We start from the raw sequence: 19,030 nt of genomic DNA, 5'->3' as shown, positions 1-19,030 counted from the left end.
TCACTCGGGAAGGGCAGTCAGTTGGTCTGAACTGCTTCCAGGCAGCTTGGCAGGTTTCTGCATCTTCCGGGCAGTTTGCTCTGGTCTCAGGGTCTTTGCTGCAGCCTGGCTTATCCGTGTCTTTTCTGCACCTTGGCCTGTCTCAAGGAGACTCAGCATCTTGGCTTGTTTACTCTTGGGAAGAAGGGACCCAATCGAATCCGGTCAGTTTCAAGGATTCCTGATTCTATTTTGAGTTGTTTACCTTCCTGCTTAAGGAAGTTCCTTGCAGCGTGGAATGTGGAATGTTTCAATCTCGGGCATGAGTGAGGGGGTGGGTGGTGGGGGGCCTACAAAACACCAGCAATGGCCCAATGAAAACTTATGCTCCCAATCTATTTTGTAATCACAACTGGAGAATATTCTGCCTGTACAGGGTCTTTGAGCCTAGGTAGGCTCGCCTAGATAATTTCTGTATATTAAGATCAACCATGTTGGGGCTGGAGAAATGATTGAGCATTTAAGAGCACGTGATATTCCTGCAGAGAAGGCAGGTTCCATTGTCAGCAGCCACATAGCAGTCTGTGGGGTCACATGCCCTTCTCTGACCTCTGTGGACACCAGGCACACTTGTGGTATACATACATACATACATACATACATACATACATACATACATGCAAACAAACACTTGTACACATAGAATAAAATATAAATACATTTTTGTAAAAAGATCAACTATGTTAGAATCATGAAAGTAAAAGTCATTATCATCATGTGAGGCCTTACGAATTAGCAAGCAAATACATCAAGACATTTGGAAAAAAATCTTAGGGTCCATGTTACACAACTGACTATTGTGCCCGTTTTGTGGATAGTCATGTTTAAGTAGCCAGGGTGTGGTTACAACATGATGGTAATCCCAACACTTGAGTGCCTAAACCAGGAGGATTGTAGATTTGAGTCTAGCGTGGGCTACATAGTGAGACACTGTCTCGAAAAATATTTGGATAACTTGCTTTAGGGCCTACAATAAGTAGCTGTGGCATGGTTTTTCTGGTGCCAGAGACAATTTAAATGCCATTTTTAGTCCCTCCTAATATAACTGAGAAAATTTAGATGGCTCAATATGTTTCATTACCATTTTAGGGAAATAATGTAACGCATATGACCTTGTGATGGTGAGTAAGAAGATGGCTCATAGAATGACACCACCAAGAAAAGTTTGAGGCACTTAGCCAGAATTTGTTCTGCATCACCAGCCATCTGTGGAAAATGTACTATATGCATTATCACATCAGCAGCTAAACTGACTGTAGTAGTTATACAAGAAGAGGTGTATGCAAAGGATGCATCCTAAATGTCTGCTGTTTTATCTTTTGATTTAATGTATAGGCTGAGAACTAGCTACTCTTATCTCAGTGCCTGCCTATTGAGAATCTTCTCATCATTAACATATTCCCTGTGTGACACTTCTTTTGCCATCAGTTTATAGCAAAGACACAAAGTGTCTTGTAGCTGTTATGATTGAAGGTATCCTCATAGGGAAATGATTTTTTACACACTTAAGTAATTACTTCAAATGTTTTTAAAAAGTATATTAAAGATGACTTTTCACGCAGTATTTAAATATCTGTTACAAGTTTCCAAGGTGAACTTGAACAGATGGTCTTATATTACCAAAACTTTTATATTCTAGTTGTTTTTGTACCTTTTTTGCATACAAGTTGAACGTTTGTGCTTCCTGTGCAGTCTAGGACTCTGCACAGGTGGTTTTAGAGAATGGAGTCAAACATGAACTAGGAAGCCGGGCTGTGGCCAAGATGAAAGCCAGGACTCCCCCTCACCCAACGTCCAAGGATAGGCTGGTGTGAGGGTGTTGCCACCCCCCATGCATAGCCTGGATAGGATGTCTCCAAACTCTTGCTCTCCTCATCATCTTGATAGGCATACACATAGACATGTATGAATATTTTTTTACAAAGGTTTCACAGTAAGCTAGTCTTCCCCTCTGCTTTCTCCAAAGCTTACTGACCCCTGGGGCTTGGAGGCCTGGCTGGGAACAGACCTCTTCACAGTCTTTTGACTTTTCCAGGCACCTCGAAGCATCAGGGTGGGCAGTCACACTAGAAGCAGGCCGGGAAAAGCACTGTTCTCCTAACCCAGTGGGACAGGTATCCTGAAACTGCATTAATTCTTTATAGAAATGTGAATACTGAATTTATTTAAAAAATAATAAAAAGCAAAACATTTTTAGAGGCAAAGTGATTTTTATTCAGAAACAGAAATGTAAGATAAATCATAGTATTTGATTTCAAATTATATTTCAGAGGCATAATAAAAAAAAACCAGTACTGCACATGCACAAAACCAAACACATAGGCCAATGAAATAAAATAGAAGACCCAGAAACAGTTTCACATAGATATAGTCATATGATTCTTGGGAAAGGTACCTAAATATACATTGGAAAGAAACATAGCCTCTTTAACAAGTGATGATGGGAAAACTAGGTATCCATATGTAGAAGGACTGAAACTAGATACCTGTCTTTCACCCTATACAAAAATCAAATAAAAATGGATTAAGACCCCAATGAAAGACCTGAAACTTTGTATGTATTGGCCATTTGAAAAATATCTGTTTAGCCCATTTTGAAAAATATCTGTTTAGCCCATTTGCCCATTCATTGACTGGACTGATTATTATTTAAACTTTTTAGTTCTTTGTATATTTTGGATATTAATCCTATGTTTGGTGAGTAGTTGGCAAACATTTTCTCTCAGTTTGCAGTGTGTCTCTTAATTCTTGCTTTGGCTTTGGAGGTTTTTGATTTTTTTTGTTTGCTATGTAAATTCTTTTTAATTTTTGAAATCTACTTGCCTATGTCTGTATACAACATTTTTCCCAAGAAAGCAAAACATTTTTTAAAAAAGTAAAAAAAAAAACCGAAAACAACTTATATGTATATAGGTTTTGAAGGGAGTAAAATGACTGTTTTTTGTTGTTGTTGTTTTGGGTTTGTTTTTGTTTCCTGGGGTTCCTTTATTTTTATCTTTCTGGCTTGGCTGGCTGATTTGTGTAGAGAAGATTTGAGATGGTACTTTAATCAAAAGTAAGGTTTTATAGTGGGACCAGAAATTACTAAGCCCATACCCCACCCACAACCCCAATTCTGCTGTGTGGGAAGTTCTCTACCTGCTGTCTTTCACGGGAAGGTGCTGGAAGCCAGAGGGCCAAGATGACAGTTAAGTTCTTACCTGTGATAGTAGACATAGGTGACTTTCTTCTCCCTGGGAAGGACTAGTTCTCACCATTCACCTTCAGTCTAGGGGGCTAGGGCTCTGGAGCCAGGTATGAGAATCTACCCTTGTTCCCAACACCTCCCCCTAGCCCCCAGCCTCATGATGGTGCTACCTAAGAAAGTCTTCCCCACAATCCCTTGCTAGCCTGGTCAGTGGTCAGACATGGAGGAGGATCTGACAGGAGGGTGTAACTGTGAGACAAAATGTCTTGGTTGTACCTGTTTGTGGCTTAGCTTTGTATTTAAATAGCAAACAAAAAAGGAAATAAACTTGAAAATTATTTGTCATCATAAAGCAAAAAATTAAAATATTTATTGCCAGGCAAGACCACCAAAAAAAGTAGGAATTAAATATATAGAAAAATGTCACTTGAGGACTATAAAAAGATAAAAAATACTCCTAATGGAGAATCAATGAATTTGGGAATTTTGGTCGTTTGAATGAGACCGTCCTCCATAGACTCCATTGTTTGAACACTTTGTCCCCAGTTCATGGAACTGTTTGGTAGGTTTGGGAGATGTGGCCTTACTGGAGGAAGTATGTCACTGGGGACAAGCTTTGAGGTTTCAAAATCCTCATGCCATTTCTTGTGTGCCCTGCTTCTGGCTTCTACTTTAAGATGTGAGTTCTATTACTTGGGTCTTGCTTTTTAATCCATTGTGTTATTCTATGTGTATCAATTGGAAATTATAATTCATTTATGTCTAAAGAAGCTATTGATAGATTATAGGCAGAGTGTTTCATCAGGACCACTGGCTCCCAAATAATCACACAGAGAGACTTATTATTAATTATAAATGCTTGGCCAATAGCTTAGACTTTTTACTATCTCTTACAACTTAAATTAACCCTTATTTCTTTTTAGTTTAAAATTTTCATTTTCATTTTACATACCCACTTCCCGTTCCCCTCCTTCCCCTTCTTCCACTCCCATCCCTCCTTCCCACCCCCCCCCCATCCACTCGTCAGAAGGGGTAAGTCCTTCCTTGGGGAGTCAACAAAGTCTGTCATACCAAGTTGAGGCAGGACTAAGTGCCCCACCCTGAATCAAGCTGAACAAGGTATATCAGCATAGGGAATGGGCTCAAAATGCCAGCTTCATGCCCCTGGGATAGGTCCTGGAACAGATGAAGCCACATAACTGTCATCCATATTCAGAAGGCCTAGTTCAGTACCATGCAGGTTCTCTGACTGTCAGTCCATAGTCCATGACCTCTCACTCCAAGTGGATCAAAGACCTCAACACAAATCCAGTTACACTGAACCTGATAGATGAGAAAGTGGAAAGTAGCCTTGAATGCCTTGGCACAGAAGACAGTTCTTAAACATAACAACCAGTAACATAGACACTGAGAGCAACAATCAATAAATGGAACCTCCTGAAACTGAGAAGCTTCTGTAAGGCAAAGGACGTGGTCAATAAGACAAAACGGCAGCCTACAGAATGGGAAAACATCTTCCTCAACCTCATATCTGACAGAGAGCTGAACTCAAGAAACTAGATACCAAAATGCCAAATAATACAATTAAAAATGTGATAAAGATAAAGATCTAAATAGAGAATTCTCAACAGAAGAAACTCAAATGTCCAAAAGACATACAAGAAATTGTCAACATTCATATCCATCATGGAAATGCAAATCAAAATGACTCTGAGATGTCATCTTATACCTATGAGAATGGCTAAGATAAAAAACACTGATAGAAGCTTATAATGGAGAGGATGTGGAGTTAGGGGAACACTTCTCTATTGCTGGTAGGAGTATAAACTTGTACAGCCACTTTGGAAATCAGTATGGCAGTTTCTCAGATAATTAAGAATCAATCTACCTCAAGACCCAGCAATACCACTCTTGGGCATATACCCAAAGGATGCACAATCATACCACAATGATATTCACTCAACTACGTTCATAGCAGCATTATTTGTAATATCCAGAACCTGGAAACCACCTAGATGCTTATCAACCAAAGAAAGGATAAAGAAAATGTGGTACATTACACAATGAACTATTACTTAGTGGTAAAAAAAACAATGACATCATGAAATTTTCAGGCAAGTGGATGGAACTAGAAAAATTATCCTGATAAGGTAACTCAGACCCAGTAAAGATAAATATAATGCATACTCATACATAAGTGGATATTAAGCATACAGCAAAGGATAAACATAACCAGATTATAATCCACAACCCCAGAAAAGCTAGGTTAAAAAGGGGGATTCTAAAAGGGACACACGTGGAGGTCTCAGGAAGGGAAATAATTAAGATCTCTGGGTAAACTGGGAGCAGGGTAGAAGGGAGGGAATGGGGGATGGGAACACGAGGGATCAAGAAAACCCATATTTCTTATCTATAGTTTACCGCATGGTGGTACCTTTTTCTGCACAGCGTGTTCATCTCCTGCTTCCTCTGTGTGATGGATTCAGGGACTTGTATCTGAGGGAGCTGCCAAGTGGACCTGAGAGCAGGAAGCCACTCTGGGTGCTGTCCGGCTGTGTGCCCAGGAACGATGAATCTGGGAGCTGGGGGTGCCCTCTTTCTTCCCTGCATTCTCTCAGTTTCGGCTCTCCCACCAACCTCTTTCTGCCTAGCTATTGGCAATTTGGATCTTTATTAAACCAATGAAAGTAATACATTTTCACAGTGTTCAAAAGGATCATTCCACAGCAATTGGTAAGGATTTTATCATCTTCCTTTTGCAGTTTTTTCCTAGTTTTACTGTGATTCATCTCTCCCCCTCTTACAGTTTTTGTGACTAAGTGACTTCCTAGAGCATTATAGTTTGATTCCTTGCTTAGTATTATTGGTTTGTCTACTATAGATTTTTCTTAGATTTATTTTATGTGTATGAATGTTTTTCCTGCATGTATGTATGTGTACCTCATGTTTGTTTGCTGCTCATAGAGGTCAAAAGAAGGTGTTGGATTCCATCAAACTGGAGTTACGGATGGTTGTGAGCCATCATATGGGTGCTGGGAACTGAACCTGGGTCCTCTGCAAAGATCAACAAGTGCTTTTTTTTGAGACAGAGTTTCTCTGTATTGCGTTGTAGCCTGTCCTGGAACTTGCTCTGTAGACCAGGCTGGCCTCGAACTCACAGAAATCCACCTGCCTTAAGTGCTGAGGTTAAAGGTGTGTGCCACCGCTGCCCAGCTAAGTGCTCTAGAAAACAATCTCTGCAGCCCCTCCCACCGATTTTTGTTTTGTCTTTATCACAATACTTACAGAAATCCATTTTGATGAGAACAAGGTACTATGAAATTATTTATGATCATAAAGATAAGCAAGAGAAAGAAAATATACAAAAGACTATATTTGCATTCATTCCTTTTTTAAAACCTCCTTTCTATTTATTCTTTGTGTCTTTCACATCATGCATCTCTATCCTATTCATTTCCCTGTCCCTTCATATCTGCCCTCTGTCCTTGCAACCTCCTCCCAAATAAGATAAAATAAAATTTAAGAGATAAAAAGGAAAAACCATCTTCATGGAAGCTGCAGTGTGACACTGAGTCATACAATAAACCCTTTTATTCATACATCTCCACTTGCAAATGTTCGTTGCAGAGTCATTGGTCTGGTTTGAGGCCTCTGGTTTCTGCTACACCATGGATTCTAGGCCCTCACTAGAACTTGTCTTGGAAATCCTGTTGTTGCCCTATGCCAGGGAGACCCTGAAGCTTTGGGTCTGCAAGAATGGTCCCTTCACGTGCTCCAGCAGTTCATAGATGGGGTGCATGTTGGTGTGGGCCAACACATAACCCTGGTTCTGGGCCTGGGTAGTTGCAAGGTTGGTCAGCCTGCCACGCCTCCCCCCCGGGTGAGTTCTCCAGAATTGCCCTGGCTAGTTCATCCCTCGCAGTGATGAGTGAGTGGTCAGGCCAGTTCTCCTGCTTTCATAACCTCAGGGGCAGCTCTCCTACACCTCCACCTTCAGAACCAGTTCTACTGGTGCAGGGGTCACTCTCCTGAGTGTTACAACTGGTGAGTGGCAGGGACAGACAGCTCTCCTGCTCTTATGACCTCAGGGCCAGTTCACCCACCTGCCACAGGCAGCCAGGAGGGCAGGGGTGAGTGGAGGGGAGGCAGATGAGGAGCGGGCCAGATCTCCCATGCTCAGGACAGTCCACCCCCCTCCATCCCCATCCCAGCAATAGGGACAGCTCTACTGTGTTGCCCAGGGCCATTTTCCCAGGTGCTGGAGCTCCCCCACTCACCACAGGTAACCCAGGCAAGGAGGAAGGGCATATTTCCCTCACCCTCACCCTCACCACCACAGGGCAGATGACTAGGGGATGACTAGCCACACCCTCAGTGCCAGCTCACCAGTGCCTCCACCAACAGGGTCACCTCTATTGTGCTACACAGATGAGGAGCAGGGCCCACTTCCCTGAGTGCCGGGAGTTGGTAAGAGGGAGGGTCTGCTCCCTCATCTGTTGCAGGTTGCTGGTAAGGGAAGCCAGATATAAGACTCTCTCCTGAGTGCTTAAGCCAGCGAGGAGCAGGGCTAGTTCTTCCCAGTGTTGCAGCCGGTGAGGGGCAGGGCCGATTCTGTGCAGCCCTATCCTCCCAGCCTTTGGTGGTATCAGGAGCCGTGGACATCAACACAGAGACTGCATCACCATGACTCTGGGTGGCAATTGAACCCCCCACCTCAGCCCACTCCTCACCTCTTTTGCCTCTTCAGCTGTGCCCCTGTCCACAGGACATGAACCATTCTGTCTTTCTCTCTCACATACCACAACATACATTTGTCCATCAGTTCAAGGCACACGGAAGGTCCGTGTTCTTTCCTCGGAGTCTAGGGTGGACTGCCCCAAAGTCTGAGGTGAACTGCCCAGGGCCTGAATGGAATCTCCTTCTCCCACTTAGTCTATTATGGAGCTGGGCAGGACCATGCTTCCTCCTTGGAGCCTGGCTCAGACAATGTTGGGGTCTGCGTGTGGATCTCCTTGTCCTGCTTCTTTGATTTTTTTAAAAAACAATGCTGACACTGGAAGCCAGAGTTTTACACGTACCAGACAAATGCTCTGTTATACTTCTCATTCTTAAATGTTATTGATTTTTTATTTTTGAGATAAGGACTCATTATGTAGCCCAGGTTGGATTCAGATTCATGATATCATCTCAGCTTCCCAATTATAGAAGCTAAAGTCATGTGTCACCACGCCAGGACAATTTCTTTAATGTTTTATTAGTATACACTAATCATTCAAGAATGGGTTTATTATAACGTTTTCATACATATCCATAATGCATTCAGTCATATTTACTTCAATTGTGCTCTTTTTGTCCCCACCCCACTCTTATTAAGGCCTTCCTTCTTCCCAACTGGGCCCCTTCTACTTTCATGTCTTCTCTTGGTGACCCGATGAGTCTCATTAAGATTGTTTACAGTATAGGTAAGAGTTTATTTACAGCATCACGGGCACCATGCCAGTGGTTATACCCTTTTCGAAAGTGTATCTCCTTCCTCCATTAACTGTTATCAGCCTATAAATTCACTTGGGGAGCAGGGCCCCATGAACTAGTCATGACAGGGTGTTGACAGGCAACAATGTTGTGCCGATAATTGCAGCTTCTGTGAATTGAAGAATGCAACAGCCACATGATACCAGAAGCCAGTGTTCCACGCTTGGCCCCGTACTTTCTCCCGCCGTTATATTTCCCACCCTTTTCCTTCCATGTTCCCAGAGCCTTAGATGGAGGGTTCTAGATGCCTCCTTTGCGGTTGGGCATCCATCAATTACCTCCTCCCTGTACTTTGACTAATTCTAACTCTGCAAACACTGCCAAGCACTGTCGAAAGAAGCTTCTCTTACCCAAGCGGACAGCATCACTAGTCTGTGGTTATAGTTACATAGAAGGCAGTTTGACAGGCAGGCACATCATGTCCATTTAGCAACATGACCGCAGTAGCTCCCCACTAAACCTATGCCCTCCCTAGCCACGCCTGTGGAGTGAGACTCAATTCTAATCAGAGAGAAATTGGTTTCAAGCCAGGCGGTGGTGGTGCATGCCTTTAGTCCCAGCACTCGGGAGGCAGAAGGCAGAGGCAGGAGGATCTCTTGTGAGTTCGAGGCCAGCCTGGTTTACAAAGCTACACAGAAAAACCCCGTCTTGAAAAACAAAACAAAACAAAATTTGGGTTTTTTGAATCTCATAAATGTACACAATAGAATATCATGGTCTATCCCCATTTTGCCCCTCCAACTACCTTCATTTTTGCCCCAACATGCCACTCCCAACTTCATGCTCTTTTTGAAACAGGGTCTCTTTATGTAGTTCTGTTTGACCTGGAACTAGCTATGCAGAACTCCTTCCTATTTAACTTTTACAATCCAGTAAGTCCCCTCAGTGTTGCCTATATGTGCATGGCTGTGATGCCATGCACTAGAGAATGGGAAATCTATAAGCGGCCACATCCGTAAAAAGAATGACTCTGTCTCTCTCTCCCATCAACTTCCCACTGCTAAAAGCTCCTTGTAACATGGTCCTGTGAGATTTCTCAGTGTTTGTGAGAAAACTTGAAGGAACCAAGACAAGACCTCAGTTTCTTAAAAAATAACATGGAATTGTTCTTGCATTCTGCTTGTATGTCCCTCCCAGACGTAGCAGATAGGAATGAGTTTACTTCTTATTATTCATTATAATTGGTGATTGCTATGTTTTATCTATCTATCTATCTATCTATCTATCTATCTATATTTGGAACGACAAGATTTACTTGTGTATGTCTTGCCACAGTTATTTCTCTAAGAAGCTCTGATAGAAAAGGATGATTAGTCAAAGGCCAGCCTGAGTTACAATATAAGACCGCCCCCAATTCAAAAACAAATATTTTAGAATCCAAAAGATTCTGTTATGCTGTATGTGAGCCAGTGGCAACCTGTTTGGAGGAATATGTGAGTACAGGCATTGTCAATAGAGCAAAAATTAAAGGAATATGGGAAGGGCCATATCCTTTTGTCTCTTGAATAATTAGAGACAGTATCAAAGCACAAAGTAAAAGCCAGATACCACAAGATTAAACCCCACTTTATAGCTGTGTGGTTTTGAAGAGTGTCTATGCTATTATTGTTAGTAGTTTCAATTCTTGTCTGAAGCTAGCTTCTATAATGTTACTAGCGCTGCATGTACTCATTTAGTTTGCTTGATCCCCTTTTCTTTTTGTTGTTTGGCTGGCCTTTATTACTTTTTTTTCCGAAGTATAACTTTGATAAGACCTGGCAAATGTTTTCTTTTGTAGTCTCCACCGAGGAGCTGGAAGGGGTATCGTTACTTTATGCTGGAGCTGTGCAGGCTGAGAGGTGGAGAGAGGACTCTTCAAGCAGGTTACAATTCTAGGAGCCAGGGATTTGAAGTAGACTCATTTTCTCTATACTCTGATTTAAGTTTAGTCCTACTTGTGTCTTTACTTGTCATGTTGTTCTAGGCCATAAGCAAATTGTTTTGTTGGATATATTCAAATATGCATTAGGCAGAATTCTCTTGAAGAACAGAACCAATGGGATATATACATATATATGAATTTATTAGATTGGTTGGCAGGATAAAGGCTGGTATTCCAACAATTCAATGACTGTCTGCATGCAGGAGAGGGAAATAACCTGGTAATTACTTAGTCTCTGGAGCTGGATGTCTCAGTCCCAAACCAGTGCTGGAAGCTTGGAGCTCCTTGCTGAGTTGCTGGTGTTCAGTCTGTTTTAGAAGGCAAAAAAGTACAGTTTAATATCAGGGGACAGCAGCAACTACAGATGTGTATCAACCATCACAATGAACAGCACAAGGAATACTATAAATCCTCTTTTAAAAATGCAAGCAGACATTCACAGGCAAATGGACGGAACTGGAAAAATTCATCTTGAGTCAGGTCCAGAAAGACAAGTATCTCATGTTTTCTCTCACATGTAGATGATAGCCTTTTAACTTTAACTACATGTGTTTTTTATTTCAAATACCCATAGAGGTTAGGAAAGTAGTAAGGGGTCATGGGGAAGCAGGGACTCTTTCAAGGAAGGGGGAATAAAATAGAGTGGTATAAAGGGGGAAAGGATTGGGCTGGTGCCAGACAAAATCCCAGCATGAAGGGACAAAGGTAGCCATGAAGTCCCATACCTCGCTGAGTAATTATTGGCATTTGTCAACTGCTGGGAGAAGGAGAGCTTCTTTCCTTTAAAGGTGTGAACCCCTGGTATAATGAACACACGCCAATGTAGGCTTTACACCTAAAAGCAGTAGGCAAATACACACTGGATTTGTTGGGTTTAAGGAGAAGGGAGTGGGGAAGGAAGTTGGATGAGTAGGGAGTTGGGGCTGGATCTGGGAGGAGTTGGCTGAGGAGGGAGAATACAATAAAGAATACATTGCATGATATTCTCAAAGAATAAATAAAAACAATATTTAATAACATGTAATAAGTCCAGGCCTGGTGGTACATACATTTAATTGCAGCACAGCAGAGGCAGGGGCAGGTGCAGGTGCAGGGAACTTGATCTCACAGTGAGTTTGAAATCACAGTGTATATAATGTGATCTTGTCTCCAAAAAATTGCAGTAGAAAATGTTTTTGTGGTGCTGGATACCAAATCTAAGACCTTGAACGTGCTAGGCAAATACTCTGAGATACATTACTAGTCAAAGGATAAGACATTCTTTACTGTACTCCCAGAAAATCTAGTGTTTTCTTAGCAGGTGGACACTTCAAAGTGATTCCTTTAAGAAGAAATGACTTTCTTTTTTCCATATGGTTCTCCTTCTAAAGGTCTTTCATAGTTCACCATGGATGAAATCTAAAATCCTCCAGAATGCCAGCACCCTATATTAGATTACTGCCTTTTTCATGTCTTTAAACTTTTCCTCATGCATGTCTAATATATCTTCTTTTATAAATTCTTTCTCTATAGTATCATCAAATCAATTAAAACTCTATATGGACTGATTTAATTAAGTACTATTATCTCCCTAAGTATTGTCTCTTGCCGATCAATTTTCTTTCTGTAGAATCCACTGATCTTTAATATGTTTATTGTGAAAATACTAAAAATTAAATGGTTTGCTATATTCTGCATAGCCTTCGTTTCTCTGTGCTAATGTCTTCTCCTGGGAGTCACACATGTAGACATTCTAGTCAACATTGTATTAAGTGCTTATATATTCTTTTTTGTGGTACTGGGAATTGAAGTTGTATTTATTTATTTTAATTTTTGTTTTTTTGGTGTAGGGGTTCTCTGTATTGCTTTGGAGCCTGTCCTAGAACTCTCTCTCTGTAGACCAGGTTGGCCTCACAGAGATCCACCTGCCTCAGCTTCCTGAGTGCTGGCATTAAAGGCATGCGCCACCAACACCCAGAAATTTTTATTACAATAAGAAGGAAGCTGAAGACCCTCCACTATATCCAAATATGTCCACTTACAAACTTGGATTAGAAAACTTCATCTTCCTAAGTCATCTTAAGTTTGGTCTTCATAAGGATATTGCTATTTTGGACTCTTAGAATTTGGAACCTTTTGCTGAAGATGTCCACAACATCTGGCTCTTAAGATCTTTCCACTTGCTCTTCCACAATTATCCCTGACCCTTGGGGATACAGAATTTGATATAGTTGTACCAAGTAGAGGTGGGTGCTCCACATTGTCTGAATGCTGACCAGATGTGTATTGACTGCCACCTACTGTAAAAAGCAGCTTCCTGTTTTACATGGAACTTACATTTCATTGTTCTTTGAAACGTCAGGGTTTGGTTTTAAATCAGGCTGTACATCTTTCGTCAATCTGACATCCCTCTCACCATATCAAACTGCCTTCAGCTAGCAATACTTCGTTAAATACAAAAGAAAAAATAGTTTAATTTTGAGGGAAAAAAGGTCCATTTCTGAGAACAATTCACATTCGTTTTATTTAAGATAAAATGAGGGCTGTTTTGTGTTTTTTTGTCCACCGTTCCCATACCGAAGCAGGAGTGTAATTCTTTCTGAGGCAGGAACTGATACTGATGTCCACTTGCACACACATACCCTCACAGAAGTATGTGTACTCACGCACAAACACATACACCAAAATTCTGAGCATGTCAAGTGGAAAAGGTTTTGCTTGTATTGATCAAAGCTCTTCGAGTCAACAGTCAATTTAAACTTAGGGGATAAGATATTCTGATCTTGAGCTTATGTTAAAGCAATCCATTATCATGTTCTGAAATAAGAGAATTTTGGATTTCATCATCTTATTCAACTTTAAATTTCTATAAACAGTGTTAAAATATTATTTTTCATTTTCTGTGATGAGGCAGGAAGGACTCCACAGATTTGCACTTAGTTACAACCAGAACAATTCCAGTTACAGTAAAGAGGCAGCTCACAAAGCTGCTAATGTCTGAGATATCAGTGAGATGTCGCCTACCCTATTGACTTAGCTGATACAAGACAAGAAGCTTATGGCTCTACATGGGAAATTTCTAGTGGGGCAAGATGATTCTAGGCCTGCACTTAGGGCTTGGGTAGCAGGACACTGTCAAATGTAGAACATTTAGGTGAAGAGGGTACCAGAGTCCCTGGAAATGTTCCTTTACTTACCTTATCATTGCAGCCTGGTCAAGTAAGGAAACAAGGAAAAAACAAAAATCAAATCAAAACAAAATAAAGAAAACAAACAAAAAACCCTCAGCTTTTATAGTGAGGGTTAGGAGATGAGGAATCTATAAGTATGGGCAGTTTACTACTATGTCTGTTTACCAGAATCATAGTATTGGGTCGATGGCCTAGAGGCTGGGTCCTATGACATACCCATCTATGGATATTTGGCCTGTGCTACTATTGCACCAGTGAACATATTTTGCCAGGCCAGCCTTTATTGTAGCTCACCAAATTCACAGCGGGGTTAGACTATTGTTTATTTTTCTCCCCTGGTAGTATGCATAGCACCTTCCAGCACTATGAAAGATAGCCAATGGCAATGAATTTTCCAGGTCAGTACCAGCTTGAGTTTCCCATGTCCTATGATTCAAGTATGTGGTTTCTTCAGCAATAAGCTCTTACCATCAATTCTCAATGGTAAAAACAAGAGCAGTGGCAATAGCCATTATTGTTTGGGAGGGTCTATGGGACTCCACTGCACACTTGAACTCACAGAGGTTGTGACAGCACTCGCAAGACTCAGTACAATCAAGTCAGACAGAATCTCAACACAAAGGAAGGATGGACTCATGATGTTCCACTCCCTAGTGGAAGAGTCACTGGGAACTGTTGGCTTCTGGGTTACTGTCAGTTTCCTCAGGGATGCAGCCCCTAAGAGGCTACCCATTCTCTAGTAGGTGACCCTATACCCATATACACGCTGACAACATTAAGAGGGTCAAAAAATCACATGAAATTGGGAGGGAAAAGTTATGGGGAGGAGGGGAAGGAATTGCAGGAGTGAAAGGGATAATTTTGACCAAAACTCGTTACATGAATGTCTGAAATTCTCAAATAATTAAAAAATGAGACCGTTTATTCATGATTGAAAATGTGGGACCCATAACTGACTGTTCATATTACTATCTTTTGTTCTTGCTAGTATTTTTTTATCCATGCCTGTAATTAGTCTTCCTGCTACAGGTGGTCTGCAAAAAGGCATATCTATGAATAAACAAGAGTTGTAGATTGGTGCCAAATATCCCTTAAGGCTACCAGAAAGGTGAGTGCAAGGAAAATATAGCTTTTGGTCATATGTAACTATAGTAAAATATTATTTATGATTTATTAAATCTTGCCTGAGAATTCAGAAAATCAAAGTCAGCTTCAAGCTATAGAAATGAGGCAGTGGTGATACACACCTGTAATCCTAGCAGCCAGAAGCTAGGAAGTGGTGGTACACACCTTTAATCCTAGGACTCAGGATTAAGAGATAGACAGATCTCTGTGAGTTCAAGGCCACCCAGATCTACACAAGAGTGAATCGGTCTAAAAGAGAATTATAGCTCACACCTTTAATCCCAACATTAGGGATGTATACACGACAGAAGCAAGGTCTCAGTAAAAGCATTCGCTCTCCAGTCATACTGAGGAGAAGCAGCAGTTTGAGGCTTGGTGAAGAGCTCGTGCGTGGATCAGTCCTTTCAGCCTGAGCTAGAGGTGAGAGCTAGTGGCTGGCTGCTTTGCTTTTCTGGTTCTCTGGGTCTTTTAATTTTCGTGTTACATGCAACCTTCCATAGGCTTTCAAAAAGGATGCAGGGATAAGATAGAATAATAGAAGAGACTTTTAGCAAAAACATTATAAGTGTGTTTGGAATTGGGAGAGAATACATAATTTTAAAATATCATTTCTCCCCCCAAACAAAACAAATCACATCACTTGCTTTCATCATACTTTTATTGAATTATTTTATTCATAGAAGTTGAGTGATGTAATGAAGTTACTTGTATGGAGTAAGGTGGAACAGGGTATTAGGTAAACAGCCAAGGTCTAGAGTCAGTGCAGAGTGATAACTAAATGGCTGAAATAAAGCTTTGGTTTGAGGCCAGCCTGGTCTACAGAGTGACAGCCAGGGCCGCACGGTGAAACCTTGTCTCGAAAAAACCAAAACCAAACCAAACCAACCAACCAAACAAACAAAAAACCCCCAAACCAAACCAAACCAAACAAACAAAATAACCAACCAACAAAAACCCTTGGGCATTTAGTTGGTTTTTCCCAGCTGATGTTTATTACAGTCAGGCGGGCACTGTCACAACATGCTGCAGTGATAACTCGGAAGGAGGAGAGTGGAGTCTGAATCTGCAGTGGCAGCTGAGTGGAGTGCACAAGGAGGAGTGGGGGAGGCCAAAGCTGTTGGGGAAGCAAGTCAGGGCCAGGGCCCAGGGTTGTCTACACTGGAACCTGGGCCCCATGCCCTAAGCCCTTGTGGTCTCCTGACTCCAGACCAGCGTTGGGAGTTCTCTGGGCAATTTTCTATAGGAGCAAAGTACACAGAGATGTTGCTGCCCTTTTGTGATAAAGCCAAAAGGTTTACCATCCTGCATTCCTCCTTCACCCCTGGCTTGTCGAGGATAATATGACAGACAGCTGGGCTCTATTCCATGCGTCAGAGGCATTATTTTCCCAGGTGTCCAGCTCACTAGCGCCACATTATGGTCCAGAGTGAGCAATACAAGCATTGCTGGCCTGAAGGAAGGAATGGAGCAGGGGGTGTGGGACAGGGACTCCAGAGGGTCATCGAGGCACATAAGAGTAAATAAATGAAAGGGCCCAGAGACTGATATTGAGGTTCAAACTTCAAGCTGAATATCAGAACAACAAATCAGCTGGTCACTAGCTTCCTACCTCTACCTCAGGCTGAATGGGCTGATCCTGTCTCCACGAGCTCTCACAAAGTCCCAGACTGTAACCTCTCCTCATTGTGACTGGAGAATGAATGCCTCCCACTTCAGTGTGGCTGGAGAATGAATGCCTCCTACTGAATATTGAAGACCCTGCTTCTATCTTTTATACCCCTCTAATACTGGAATTAAAGGCATGTGAATTACTCTTTTAGACTGATTCAATCTCGCGTATCCCTGGGTGACCTTGAACACAGAGAGGTCCATCTACCTCTTGATCCCCAGTCCTAGGATTAAAGGTGTGTACCACCATCTCCTAGCTTCTGGCTCCTGGGATTAAAGGTGTGTGTCTGGCTTCTATGGCTTGTGGCTGATTTTATTTTCTGAATCCCCAGGCAAGCTTTAATAAATCATAAATAATATATCACCACACATGGGCACTACACGCATGATATTGGTGAAGCCAGAGCCAGGGTGCCACCCAGTCAGCACAATGAGCTTCCTTCTTGAAGAAGTCTTGAGCCTCGCCAACATTTGTGGCCAAGTTCACACAGAGTTCTACATCCCCAGCCTAGGCATCTTGTACTGCATCCTTACACAGCACAGGGAAGATGCCAAGGTACAGATGGATGGCGAGCTGTCCGGGGATGTGCCTCAATGCAATGATAAGAGCATGTGGGTGGTACCTAGCCACCCTGTGAGCACTCCTGTCAGATATGGTGTGTTGCGAATGGCCCCTCTGCAGCACTTGAAAGAGACCTCCCCAGCACCCACGGAAGCAGCTTCTGTGGGGCTGTTGCTGAAAGATTCCAGATGGCAGAGTTCTTCAAATAACTGCAAGTGATAGATGGCAGCCTCTGCCTCATGGGCAATCAGGTGCTGCACGCAAACAGTCTCCAGAGGTTAGTCCCCTCTGGCTGGTTCTCCTGACAACACGATGCAGTCTGCTCCATCTAGGGCTGCATTACTGCCCTCAGCACTGGTGGTGCATGCCCTCCACCAGCTGTGTGGTGTAGATGACAAACCTCCCAGCTCGGTTGCATTGTCCAATCATCATCTTCTGAGTCAGGAAGAGCTTCTCTGCAGGAATCTCAATGCCTACATCACCACCAACAACCATGATCCTGTCACTGGCCTCCAAAATCTCATCAATCCTGCAGACACCTTCATGGTTCTCAATTTTGCTGGTGGTCTTTATATTCTTCTCTCCCAGGAAGGTCCTAACCTCATGCACATCAGCTTCCTTGGAGACGAAAGATGCAAACACTACATCTACATCCTGCTCCACTCCAAACTTCAGATCCTGGATGTTCTTTTCTGACACAGCAGGGAGGTTCACTCCTTTCTTGCTACCCAAGGAGTCACAATTCTCCACCTGTCGCCAGAAAGTCAGCACCTTTGACCCTTTTCTCCTTCACCCGCAGTGAAATGATTCCATTATCCATGTAGATTTTGCTGCCCATCTTCACCACCCACAGATGGCCTTTTTTTTAAATGTGTGTTGGTGTTTTGCCTGCATGTATGTCTGTGTGATGGTGTCAGTAGTCTTGGAATTGGAGCTACAGACAGGTGTGAGCTGCCTTGTGGGTGGTGGGAATTGAACCCAGGTCGTCTGGAAAAGCAGTCAGTGATCTTAACCACTGAGCAATCTCCCCAACCCATTCCAGAAGTTTTTATAGTCTAGCCACAGGATGTTCTCATCACACTTTTCCATATAGGCGTTGTCTAGGGTGACCCTTCTTCAGCTCCATTTCTGCAGTGCCTCTGCCCTTGATGAGTTCAGCCTGGATCTCAGGTCCTTTGTATCCAGAGCCACAGCAATGGCCTGGTAGAAAATGGGGTCAGATGTGAAGCTCTCTGTGGCTGCATGCATGTTCTTGATAATTTCTGTATGGTACTCATGAGTTCCATGAGAGAAACTCAAATAAGCCAAATTCATTCCTGACTTGATCATCTCCTTCAACATCTCCACAGACCAGGAAGCAGGACCAAAGGTACAAATGGTGCCAGTGTTGCGGGCTGTGATGGGTGCATGGTCAGTGTCCAGGGGCACATGTTTTCCAGGAAGGTGTCAGCCATGACTGCATGGAGCTGCTGGGTCCGAATGAAGGCAGTTTCTGCTTTGCTGTGTGGTTTCGACATGGCTCTGGAGGTCCTCAATATTACTCTGGATCCTGCTGCGATGCCTAAATTGGAGATCAGGACACATCAAGTTTAAAAGTAAGCCCTGGGGGCACAGGACCGAAATGTAGGAAAAGTTCTTTCTGTTTACTCCTCAGTCTCTTACTTCTAATGTGCCTGTCACCCATGCCTAGACCATCACCAGGCTGCAGCTTAAGGATAGTCCCAATCTGAACAATTTGTACCCCCACCCGAGAGCTGAGTTTGGAGCTAGCTCTGAGTTCCCAGTTTATTCTAAAGCCTTCTTGCAGCCTAAATGTCTGTTCCCAG

At 42.5% G+C, this 19,030-nt stretch overlaps 1 pseudogene; it reads right to left on the bottom strand.

Moving 5' to 3' along the window:
- Nucleotides 1–18,730, bottom strand: LOC101844383 (annotated as a pseudogene).
- Nucleotides 18,731–19,030: the final 300 nt, after the last annotated feature.

Source organism: Mesocricetus auratus, unplaced genomic scaffold (assembly GCF_017639785.1).
Source record: "Mesocricetus auratus isolate SY011 unplaced genomic scaffold, BCM_Maur_2.0 Super-Scaffold_100003, whole genome shotgun sequence".
Taxonomy (NCBI): Eukaryota; Metazoa; Chordata; class Mammalia; order Rodentia; family Cricetidae; genus Mesocricetus; species Mesocricetus auratus.
This window is presented reverse-complemented; position numbering and strand designations above follow the sequence as displayed.